The sequence below is a fragment of the Marmota marmota genome, unplaced genomic scaffold (assembly GCF_001458135.2).
Source record: "Marmota marmota marmota unplaced genomic scaffold, marMar, whole genome shotgun sequence".
NCBI lineage: Eukaryota > Metazoa > Chordata > Mammalia > Rodentia > Sciuridae > Marmota > Marmota marmota.
In genome coordinates, this window is record NW_026000005.1 from 53,951,894 (window position 1) to 53,963,589 (window position 11,696).

Genomic DNA, 11,696 nt, shown 5'->3' on the forward strand with positions numbered 1-11,696 from the left:
TCTCCTCCAAGCTCTGTCCCAGTCCCCATAGGAGTTCCCACCCAGCAGTGCCCGGGGGACCCCACTCGTCTCCTCCCTCCTTCTTGCCTCTGCTGGTCCTGAAAGCTTCAGCTACTATGAGCAGCTTCCTCAGACAGAGACGTCCTCTCTGGTCTTTCTGTCCTCACCAGTGTTACCGCTGTTTACCGGTGACGAGTTCTTGCTTCCCCAATGCTGAAGATAACACCAGAGAAGCAAGCCGAGGCAAGGTCAGAGTGGAAAGTAAAGCTTTATTAAAGGGCAGCAGAAAATTTTTCTCCCCGGAGGAAGAAGGGGACCAAGAGGTGGAATCCGTGGAAGGGGGAGGTCTTCCCTTTTTTTATAGCTAAGGTCTTCTTTCAGCTTCCTGCGTTCCTGTCACACTCCTGTCCTTTGTTCTGTCATCTTGCAGTGATGGAATGTAGGTGGGAATGAGTAATCTGGGCAGGGAGGGCTTTTGGGTTGCATCTCCCTGTTTGCTGGGAGCTGCTTCATTAACATTTCCTTGGGATAGGCTCTGGGCCTTGGGGACTTTTTCAACTCCCCCTTTCCTGGACTCCATTCTCAACATGGCCTTCATTCCTGATTTTACTCCATATTAGACCCGATTTACCTAACTACACTAGCTCCCTATCTGTAAGTCTGGCTTCACCATCTCCGAGACCAGGACTGCCTTTCTCTGTGCCTTGCTGCCCTCCTGTTATCACTGGATAAGGTCCACAAAAGTTCAGAGGGAGAAGGAGACCTTGACTTGACCCTGATAGTCCTGGCTTTCACCACAGAAGGAAACATCAGGACCTGTCAGAGAGGCACAAACAGCAGGACCAAGCAGGACATGTGCAGAGGGAGACCTGCAGGCCCCCCAGAGGGAGGTGTGCTTTTGGGGCCCAGGTCATGAGAAGCGCTGGGGAGACATTGGCTGGGGAGTTTCACTCTGCTAATCACAGGAGTCATGTGGGGTCATGGTGGTCTGGCTCTTTCAGGGTCTCTAGGTCAGGGTCACCCAGTCCTCGTAATCCTTGTTGTCCAACACTGCCTGTGTTTGGAGCACAGCCCATCCCAGTCTCTAAGGACACCTGCCTCTGCTCTGTCATCTAACGGAGACTCCAGGTGAGCTGCATTGCTCAGGGTTGGCCACCGAGCTTGTTTGCTCCTGGCCTCTGGGTGTTATGCTCGAATTTGGGACCCCCAAAAGACCACCAGAGACCAAGATCGATGTAAGCAGCAAAGAGGTGTTTATTGAAAGCTAGCTCGGTCCTCCATTCGCACACAGCAACTGGTGACTCTGAGAGGCCCCGAACCCAGGGTTTGCAGCAGTTTTATACATTCTTTGGGGGAAGGCAGGGACCCCCCACATACATCATAGCATCTCTTAGCAAATCATCACACACCACAGGAAAATCAAATAACAACTCTAAAACATGATTAGTGTATCAAGTGGCGGGAAAGAATCTGGAAAGGATTATTGGTTAGTTCAAGGGGTTGACGCACTTAAAAATGATTGGTTTAAACCATGAGGGTGTCGCAAGGGGGGTAGTGCCAAGCTGCGGGGCTTCTAGTTTAGATATTGGTCACCACACCTAGGTGGGGCCATCTGGAATTTCAGATATTTCGATATCTTGCTTGTCTTAGGTGATCACCGTCTGCGGCTTTCCCGAGAACTCTTTCCACAGAGCTTTTCTGTGGTATTTTCCTGACTTTAGGACTGCAGTAAGTCAGGGGTTAAGTTTCAGAGCAAAATGAGGACCCAAGTAGAATGAGGATGCTTAGGTCTTTCACGGGCTCTCAGGAGCTCAGCCCTGGAGGGGATGAGCTGGGAACAGACGTAGTGTTCGAGGGGCTTGTGGGTCCGAAGCCATGGTTCCCTTCCCTTCCTGGGGTCTCCTGCTTGCCTGTCACACAGGTGGTAGGAGGAGGAATGGAAATGTCACCCAGCTCATATCTGGAGCCTTCAGAACACCCTTCTCACCTGTGGTGAATCACACAGGCCAGGAGGAAGGAGACTCTGGGCTTGGCCCTGCCCCACACTTGGCCTAGGGTTTCTCTCTCCTCACTCCCTCCCTGAGGTGTCCCGTCCACCCCCCTGCCTCTGGTCTCCTTCACTGATCTCTCTTCTTCATGAGCAGCCAGGGCACCTGCTGGGCTTCCCAAGGACTTTTCAGCAGGAGGATGCGAGGAACCATCTGGTGCTCCTGGGATTTGGACTTCTGCCATCAAGGCAAAGGTGTTTGTGCAATCAGAGAGGAATGTGACCATGAGGGACAGTCAGGGTGTGGCTGTTCTGGAAGATTCCCACAGCCTAATAACAAGGACTGCTGCAAGAGTCTGTCTTCACCAGGAGAAGTCCAGCCTGACTCCGGAGTTGATGCCAGCAGCAGTGGTGCTCGGAGTACTTCAGGTGGCAGCTGGCTCTGCAGGGTCTATGACTTCCACTGTGAGCTGACTTTGGGGCTATCATCTGCCTCATTTCCTCATGTGCCTGTCAAGATGGCTGCGGAGACCTGGGATCCTGATCTTGGACTTCCCCACGGTCCTCCCCATTGGTCTCACCAGGTTTCTCTCCTCTCACCTGGCTTGTCAAGTACCTGAGTCTGGAGCCGGATTCCACACCCTCCTTTCTGGACATCCATGCTTGTCCATCTGGGACATCATGGTCAGTTCTACAAACACCCACTGGAGACAGCATGGCCTGCCCGGATCTCACGTGGAACAGAGGGTACTTGGTTATTGGTGCTGACATTTTTCTCCAGGTAATTCTTTGGGGAGTTCATTTGGGGAGTTGTGTCTCATTTTTTTTTTCTTTGTCAACATGACCAGAAGCCTTTAAGACTGCAGGGACAGTGGGAGACCCCAGGAGCAGCCCAGCAGCATCCCCAGCCCCAGTTTCTATCCCCAAGGACTGGACCCAGTGTGGGGCTGAATGACCCATGCCTTCCATCCTGAAGCAAGAGGCTCTGAGGATCACTACATTTTGTGATGCTTGATTGTTGTCCCAGCCCAGGAAGTAGAAGGCGTGTCCAGGAGCTATGCTCACCTATTTCTTTGTAATCCTACCCCTTTGCCCTGTTTGGGATAGAAAGTTCCATGGAAATACCCTTTGTGCGTCCCCTTCTCTTGCTCTGCCCTTGGGTGTGGCCTCCCTAGATGTCAGTCAACCTGCTGACAGCAGACATCATGAAGATAGACTCAGTCCCCCGAAACCTGACCCCTGGCCTCATTTGAATGGCTTTGCCTCAGTAAAAGGGTTCGGCAAGTGCCCTCTCTTTTTCCATGGACCTCTAAGGTCAGAGGAGCTGTCACAGGACCCAAAGAACAAGGCATTTCTCTGTTTCTGTGTGATTATTTTGTGCAGCCCAGTTCACCTGGAGTGACCCTGAGTGTTTAAGTTGTGAGGAACATGACAACCCAGGGCACGCAGGGAACCCTTGAGTAGAGATGTATGTTCTGGTGCTTTGGGACCAACATCAGGAGTGTTGCTGAGTGCTGCAGTTATGCTCCTCTGCAGGGGAGTAGGCCTAAGTCTGTCTGGCATGGCTCAGAATTGCTCTTCCCAGCCTTCTGCCCACCACACAGGGACACAGCCCATAGCCAGACACTCACAGATATGTCCCTGAGCACAGTGCAAAGTCTCCTGACTCTCATGGCCTTTGTGACCTTGGAAAATGAGTACCTCTCCAAACCCCAACTTTTCCAACTATAAAAATAAGCATCTCTAAATTTTCTGAGATGTTTTGTGTACTCAATGAAATTTTTGCAGGAGTTTGGAAAAAGCACGAATCTCTGTATAGTGTAACTGTTGTGGTGAGGCTGAGCTTTATGTACATATTTTGATCAAGGTGAAGTAGGAGGTGGTCAGAAGGCTTAACAGTTTCTTGAAATGCAGTTGATCATAAATATTTATTCTGTGAACATTTTATAGATTAGAAGAATATGTAACAGAAAATCCTCAATCCAGGTGACAGATTTCACTGAGCACCTTCCGTGTGCCAGAAAGGCCAAGGTCCTTGGGTTCTGAGCATCTGGAACCCAGCAGCCTGCACCCTGTCAGTTTTGCAGGCAGCTGGTGTGAACCTGGCCAGATGCACTCAGAACCTCATGCTCTTTCTTGAGGATCCATTAAAGCTGAGCCTCTCTGTAGACTCAGCAGAGCCTCAGGCAGCTATCTTGTCCTGGGCGCGCAAAGGCTCAATAGTCAGCAAAGATGACTTCCCTGGCAACTTTTGGGGGCTCTGCAGCATTTTGTTTCTTTCCTCTAGCCTGTGAGTCCACTAACTGTGGAGCCTAAGGATGGGGTGATAATTTCAGCATTGTGAGTCACAGGATCTGAGTGACAGCTGAGCTGTCTCTCTCAGCACCTCTGCACATGTAGGAGCCTGGGTCTGCTTGCTGCCCAGCACTCTGCTGGAGAATTTGTTGGGTCCAGAGGGCTGTAGGGCTTTGCTTGGTTTCACTGCCCATCAGCTGGGGTTCTTATTCAGGACCCTCATGACTGGAGAGGGAGATGTTCTGCCAGGGAAGCAGCCTGGGGCATGCTTCGGGAAACTTCTGAACCCCAGAGAGGCTAGACAGAGCCTGAGCTCCTTGTTTCACTTCATGGGAGCAAGACACACAGGGTGATGCAGAGCCTCCTCATGGGCCTGCCCAGCCTGGCCACCCTGGTGGTAAGTGTGGTGACCATGCCCCGGCACACTGGTGGCCTGAGGTGATGTGGCCTGGCTAGTCAAGGTGGCCTGAGCTCCCTGGGGCCTCACATGCTATGGCTGCCAATGTGGTTCTTGTCAGTTCTGTGTGGATGGGCTCTGGACCTTGAGAGTGAGATGGGTGTCCAGCTGTAGTGCAGCCTGTGAGGTTGGTGGATGAATTGGTAACTACGTCCACTAGACACTTGGACCAGATCCCCAGAGACCCCATTTCTGAGCAGCAGGGGGCATAGGACCAGGCCGCTGGCCCCATGGGACAGCCCCATTACTGGCAGTCTTATTCCTCTTCCCCAGGCCCAGCTTCTGGTTGGCCTTGTCCCAGGATGGCTGGATACCATGGCCAGCACGTCTAAACTAGCAGGTTCTGGCGAGGGGCGATGGGAGATTAGAAGAATAAAGACTCATATGCACAGATTTTGAAGATAACAACTGGTATTGGGGGAAGCACTGCTCTCTGATGGAGAAGCAGTTCTAAAGAATCACACCAGCAATCTTTATTATATGTGTCTCATTAATAAGATTAAAGACTATGCAAGTGTTATTCTTTGTACCCAGAAAGTTACAGGGCTGCAACATTATGCAGCTTTTCTGCAGCTGCATTCTACAGTTGCGATGTGCAATGTTAGGAGAATGGTGCAGCTCTCCAGAAAGTCCATTGTTCAAAGTTACTGTTAGGCAGGCAGGTTCAGGAGCAGCGAGCTGGTGAAACATTGTGGTTGTCTAGCAAGAAGGTTCCTCTATCCCCAGGAGCTGTGTGCCTGAGGTCAAGGTCGAGGCTGATAAGACTCCAGCACAGAGCCTCCTCATGGAGGGTGTTACCATAGCAATTAGGCATCCCACACGTTTGCACAGAAACTTTCCCAGGCACCAGGCATGCCACAGCCATGAGGCCATCAGGGACCCCGATGTCAGACCCTGCTCTCCCGTTCTCTGTCACCGCTCTCCACATCTGGACATTAAGCAGGTGGCCCCTTGGGCACCAGGTTGGCTATGGAAATTAGCAGGAGCTGCTCTTCCCCTGTGGACAGTGGAGTCCTTGGTCTACCTGCCAGCGTTATGACCCCGGGGCAGCCCAGGACCGGGAGTGTTCTTGGGGGTTGGCCAGCCCTCCAGGGTGAGGAGGCTGTGGACTCTCCTTTGTAGGGAGGTGTCCTGCTGAGGGGCTGCTTCTCACTGGTTCCCCTGTGCTCCCACAGTCCTTCTCTCTTAACTCCAGGTTTCTCTGGGGAGGAAAATGAGGCCCCTCTCCTCAGTGAGAACCCTAAAATTTACCCTGTTAGGAGCATGAGATGTGACTCATGGTGCCCTCTCCAGGTGGGGAGAAGGACTCTGTGGTGGGAGTCATGACTTACATTAGCAAAGCCTTGGTGGCCTTAAGAGAACATCCTCTGCCTTCACCTACCTTACCCCCACCTCATGGGGCACAGCCTCCCTGGTTCCTGGGTCCATTCCCCTGGGACTGGCATCCTGGTGAAGGAGCCAGAGACTCCAGGGCTTATGCTTCAGGCTGCCAGACACAGGTGTCAGGGCACCCAGCAAGAACAGAACCTGGCAGTGCAGGGAGGAGAGAGGGGCCCCACCATGTCAGTTTAAGGCCCATACAAGAGGCTCAGGGGTGCTGGTGGGTGGGGAGGGCAGAGGCCAGAGCCCTGTGGGGTCTCTCCTTGCTGAGGAAGAGTGCCACGGCCGTGTCTCAGGCCTCTGCTGGTGGTAGCCTGAAGACAGTGTGGGTCCTGAGGCAGGGGACACCAGTAGAGGCAGCGAGGCTGCCAGCCTTGGTGGCTGGCAAGTTCTGAGAGTGGTCCCACTCTGGCCCCCAGGGATCCCTGTTGCTAGGCAGCAGCTGCTTCTGTTACTTAGAGATTAAGGTTGTAAAGTCTGCCCCATCCCAGAACTTTCTGGTGATTTTGGAGTTGGTGTCTTGGTGCAAATGGTGTGCTAAATTGCCCACCTACTGTCTCCTGAACAGCAGCTTCTCTCTAGGCCTGTCAGGTCCACCCAGGAAAATTGACAGACCACTGACCTTGTCCAGGATAGAATCCACTTCTCATAGAAATGTCTACCAAAGAAAACAGTGAACAGAAATGTATGTGTTTAGCTTAGCAACAGCAAATGTGAAACAGACCTAAGTCAGTACTCCTCCCTGGACAACTTCTAACAACCCTTAAGAGCAAAGGAGGAAAGGGTGAATGAATGGTTGCAGGTGTTGGGGTGTGGGATGAGGGAAGAGGTTGTAGGGTGTGGTATGAGGGAAGGAGTTGTAGGGTGTGGGATGAGGAATGGAGGTGTATGTAGAGTGGGGGATGAAGGATGGAGGAGTATGTAGAGTGTAGGATGAGAAATGGAGGAGTATATAATATGTGGGATGAGGGATGGATGTGTACTATAGGATGTGGGATTAGGGATGGAGGTGTACTATAGGATGTGGGATGAGGGATGGAGGAGTAAGTAGGGTGTGGGATGAGGGATGGAGGTTTACACAGGGTGTGGAATGAGGGTTGGAGGTGTATGTAGGGTATGGGATGAGGGATGGAAGAGTATGTAATATGTGGGATGAGGGTTGGAGGAGTATTTAGGGTGTGGGATGAGAGTTGGAGGTGTATGTAGGGTGTGGGATGAGGAATGGAGGAGTATGTAATATGTGGGATGAGGGATGGAGGTGTATGTAGAATGTGGGATGGGGGATGGAGGAGTATGTAAGGTGTGGGATGAGGGATGGAGGTGTATGTAGGGTATGGGATAAGGGATGGAGGTGTATATAGGATGTGGGATGGGGGATGAAAGAGTATGTAATATGTGGGATAAGGGATGGAGGTGTATGAAGGGTGTGGGATGAGTGATGGAGGAGTACATAGGGTGTGGGATGAGGAATGGAGGAGTATATAATATGTGGAATGAGGGAAAAAGGAATAAGTAGGGTGTGGGATGAGGAATGGAGGAGTGTGTATGGTGTGGGATAAGGGATGGAAGAGTATGTAGGGTCTGGGATGAGGAATGGAGGAGTATGTAATATGTGGGATGAGGGATGGAGGTGTATGAAGGGTGTGGGATGAGGGATGGAGGAGGATTTAGGATATAGGATGACGAATGGAGGAGTATGTAATATGTGGGATGAGTGATGGAGGAGTACATAGGGTGTGGGATGAGGAATGGAGGAGTATGTAGGTGTGGGATGAGGGATAGAAGAGTATGTAGGGTGTGGGATGAGGAATGGAGGAGTATTTAGGGTATGGGATGAGGGATGTAGGTGTATGTAGGGTGTGGAATGTGAGATGGAGGAGTATGTAGGGTGTGGGATGGGGGATGGAAGAGTATGTAATATGTGGAATGAGGAATGGAGGTGTATGTAGGGTGTGGGATGAGTAATGGAGGAGTATGTAGGTGTGGGATGAGGGATGGAAGAATATGTAGGGTGTGGGATGAGGAATGGAGGAATATTTAGGGTGTGGAATGGGGGATGGATGAGTATGTAGGGTGTGGGATGGGGGATGGAGGTGTATGTAGGGTGTGGGATGAAGGATGAAAGTGTATATAATATGTGGGATGAGGGATGGAGGAGTATGTAGGGTGTGGGATGAGGGATGGAGGTGTACACAGGGTGTGGGATGGGGGATGGAGGAATATGTAGGGTGTGAGATGAGGGATGGAAGTGTATGTAGGGTGTGAGATGAGGAATGGAGGTGTATGTAGGGTGTGGGATGAGGGATGGAGGTGTATGTAGGGTGTAGGATGAGGGATGGAGGTGTATGTAGATTTTGGGATGAGGGATGAAGGAGTATGTAATATGTGGGATGAGGGATGGAGGAGTATATAGGGTGTGGGATGAGGGATGGTAGAGTATGTAATATGTGGGATGAGGGATGGAGGAGTATATAGGGTGTGGGATGAGGGATGGTGGAGTATGTAAAATGTGGGATGAGGGATGGAGGGGTATGTAGGGTGTGGAATGTGAGATGGAGGAGTATGTAGGGTGTGGGATGAGGGATGGAAGAGTATGTAATATGTGGGATGAGGGTTGGAGGAGTATTTAGGGTGTGGGATGAGAGTTGGAGGTGTATGTAGGGTGTGGGATGAGGAATGGAGGAGTATTTAGGGTATGGGATGAGGGATGTAGGTGTATGTAGGGTGTGGAATGTGAGATGGAGGAGTATGTAGGGTGTGGGATGGGGGATGGAAGAGTATGTAATATGTGGAATGAGGAATGGAGGTGTATGTAGGGTGTGGGATGAGTAATGGAGGAGTATGTAGGTGTGGGATGAGGGATGGAAGAATATGTAGGGTGTGGGATGAGGAATGGAGGAATATTTAGGGTGTGGAATGGGCGATGGATGAGTATGTAGGGTGTGGGATGGGGGATGGAGGTGTATGTAGGGTGTGGGATGAAGGATGAAAGTGTATATAATATGTGGGATGAGGGATGGAGGAGTATGTAGGGTGTGGGATGAGGGATGGAGGTGTACACAGGGTGTGGGATGGGGGATGGAGGAATATGTAGGGTGTGAGATGAGGGATGGAAGTGTATGTAGGGTGTGAGATGAGGAATGGAGGTGTATGTAGGGTGTGGGATGAGGGATGGAGGTGTATGTAGGGTGTAGGATGAGGGATGGAGGTGTATGTAGATTTTGGGATGAGGGATGAAGGAGTATGTAATATGTGGGATGAGGGATGGAGGAGTATATAGGGTGTGGGATGAGGGATGGTAGAGTATGTAATATGTGGGATGAGGGATGGAGGGGTATGTAGGGTGTGGAATGTGAGATGGAGGAGTATGTAGGGTGTGGGATGAGGGATGAAGGAGTATGTAATATGTGGGATGAGGGTTGGAGGAGTATGTAGGGTGTGGGATGAGGGTTGGAGGTGTATGTCAGGTGTGGGATGAGGGATGGAGGTGTGCACAAGGTGTGGGATGAGGGTTGGAGGAGTATGTAGGGTGTAGGTTGAGGGTTAGACGTGTATGTAGGGTGTGGGATGAGGGATGGATGTGTAAGTAGGGTGTGGGATGAGGGACAGAGCTTAGGGTTAGAGTTAGGAATGGGATGAGGGGTGTACATGTAGGTTTTGGGGGTGAGGGACAGAGGAGTATGTAGGATGTTGGATGAGGGATGGAGATGTATGTAGGGTGTGAGATGAGGGTTGGAGGTGTAGGTTGTGGGATGAGGGACAGAGGTTATGGTTAGAGTTAGGAATGGGATAAGGTGTGCAGGTGTAGGTTGTGGGATGAGGGACACAGGAGTATGTAGGATGTGGATGCAGGGGGTGGGGGATGAGGGACAGAATTGTTTTGTAGGGTTGGGATGAGGGATAAAGTTGCAGCATGTGGGATGAGGGATAGATGTGTATGTAAGTTTTGGGGTGGGGGATGGAGGTATAGGGATAGATAGATGGGTGGAGGTGCTGGGGTGTGGGATGCAGGGTGGATGTTTTGGTACTGGCTGTGTGGGATGTGAGTTTCCTGGGTGTGGACTTCGGCAGTGATGTGTGTTCCTTCTGACTGACTGCTTCACACTGTGAGTGAGGTGAAAGGGTGCTTTTGTCTGCTGTGACTGGTGCTCTGCTTCTTCTTACCATGCTATGATCAGGATCAGGCTGCACTATGGAGACTCAGGGACCTGTGCCTGCTTGTGGTGTGGGCCTGTTGCAGCTGGGCACCTGGGACTCACTGCTGTAGCCACTCACTTGCTCTGGGCAGTGCTGTGGCCCCTCATGGCTGCACTTCGTGGTTGTTTTTCATGATACTTTTTTTTTCTTTCAAAACATCCTTGTCACATGTCACTCATCCCGGGTTCTTCAACGTGTGGTCTTACTCACCTTCTGGAAGAGAAATAGTGGAAAGAGCTCAGTTACTCTGTAAACTTCTGCTAGGACAGTGCAGGACCAGCACTGGTATGCAGGAGCTTGGCTCTGTCCCTCACAGGGTCGTGCCCCGGACAGTGCATGGACCTTCCTTGGACAGCCTGGAACTGGCTCTGTCCCTCACGTGGCAATCCCTGTCATTCCCAGCACCATGGGGAGGCTGTGGTGTCTGTGAGAGGGAAGTTCGTTGCTCAGGGCCTGTGCTCTGCCTTCAGGAATTTTCTGGGTAGGTGTGTCTGGTGGCTGGCCGTGTTTGGGCCTGTGGCCTCTCAAGTTAAGCGTGATCATTGTCTTTTACATGACTTCTGATTTTCTCACAATGGAGCCCCGCCCCTTCTTGGTGCTTCTTCCCATTAGGAATTGGAGCTCAAACTCCTGGTGCCTTGGGACAGCGACGTATTTGGAGATGGGGGTCTCAGCCAGTGCTGAAGGTTGAATGTGGCCCTCCCCCAGCGTGCCTGGTGTCCTCTGCAGGGGGAAAGTGGAACACTGAGTAACAAGTAGAGGAAGACCACTGAGGATGGGAAAACAGTGGCCTGCAGCTATGGAGGGGCCTCTGGAGTCCAGCCTCCAGGAGGGAGCCTCAAGGGCTGCTGTGGTAGGCTCCTGCCTGCTGCGGGAGAATGCTGCCTGATGTCTGCCCCCACACATGACCCCAGTGATGTATGGGGTCAACGTGCCTGGCCCCTGCCTCTTCTTGCCCACCGCAGCCCACTCCCATCTCCTCTGTGAGCCCTCTTGGCCTGGGCCACCATCCACCTGCCCATCGCCCTAGGGCCTGGTGCAGAAAACCAGACACAGCCTGTGTTCCAGAGTGGCAGACACTGTTCCAGCTGGCCCATCCCAGGCTGGGTGCTCTGCCTCGCTCGTTCCTGACCCCCTGAGCCATGATAGGGTGCTGCCCACTTTCCCAACTCCTTCTGCTTCCCTCTGACCCTGATGCTTCCAGTGTGGTCCTGTGTGGTGTGGGTGCCCGGGTTGGTGGATGTGAATGAACCCAGGTGTCCCTGTGACTGAAGGTGGGGCAGGAAGGAGATCCTTGGGCCATGCTGCATGCCCGGAAGGGGACCATAGAACCTGTCTCTCTTTGAAGTGAGAGGGAAGTGTTCCACACACTGGCTCCAA

General features: G+C 51.9%; 1 long non-coding RNA gene across 1 annotated transcript in view; it reads left to right on the forward strand.

Annotated features, from left to right (window-relative positions):
* Positions 1-1,415: 1,415 nt before the first annotated feature.
* Positions 1,416-11,696, forward strand: part of LOC125618330 — a 43,082-nt gene continuing 32,801 nt past the window's right edge. Inside the window, exon 1 of the long non-coding RNA XR_007349627.1 lies at positions 1,416-2,768. This is a non-coding gene — a long non-coding RNA (uncharacterized LOC125618330). The remainder of the gene's footprint in view (positions 2,769-11,696) is intronic.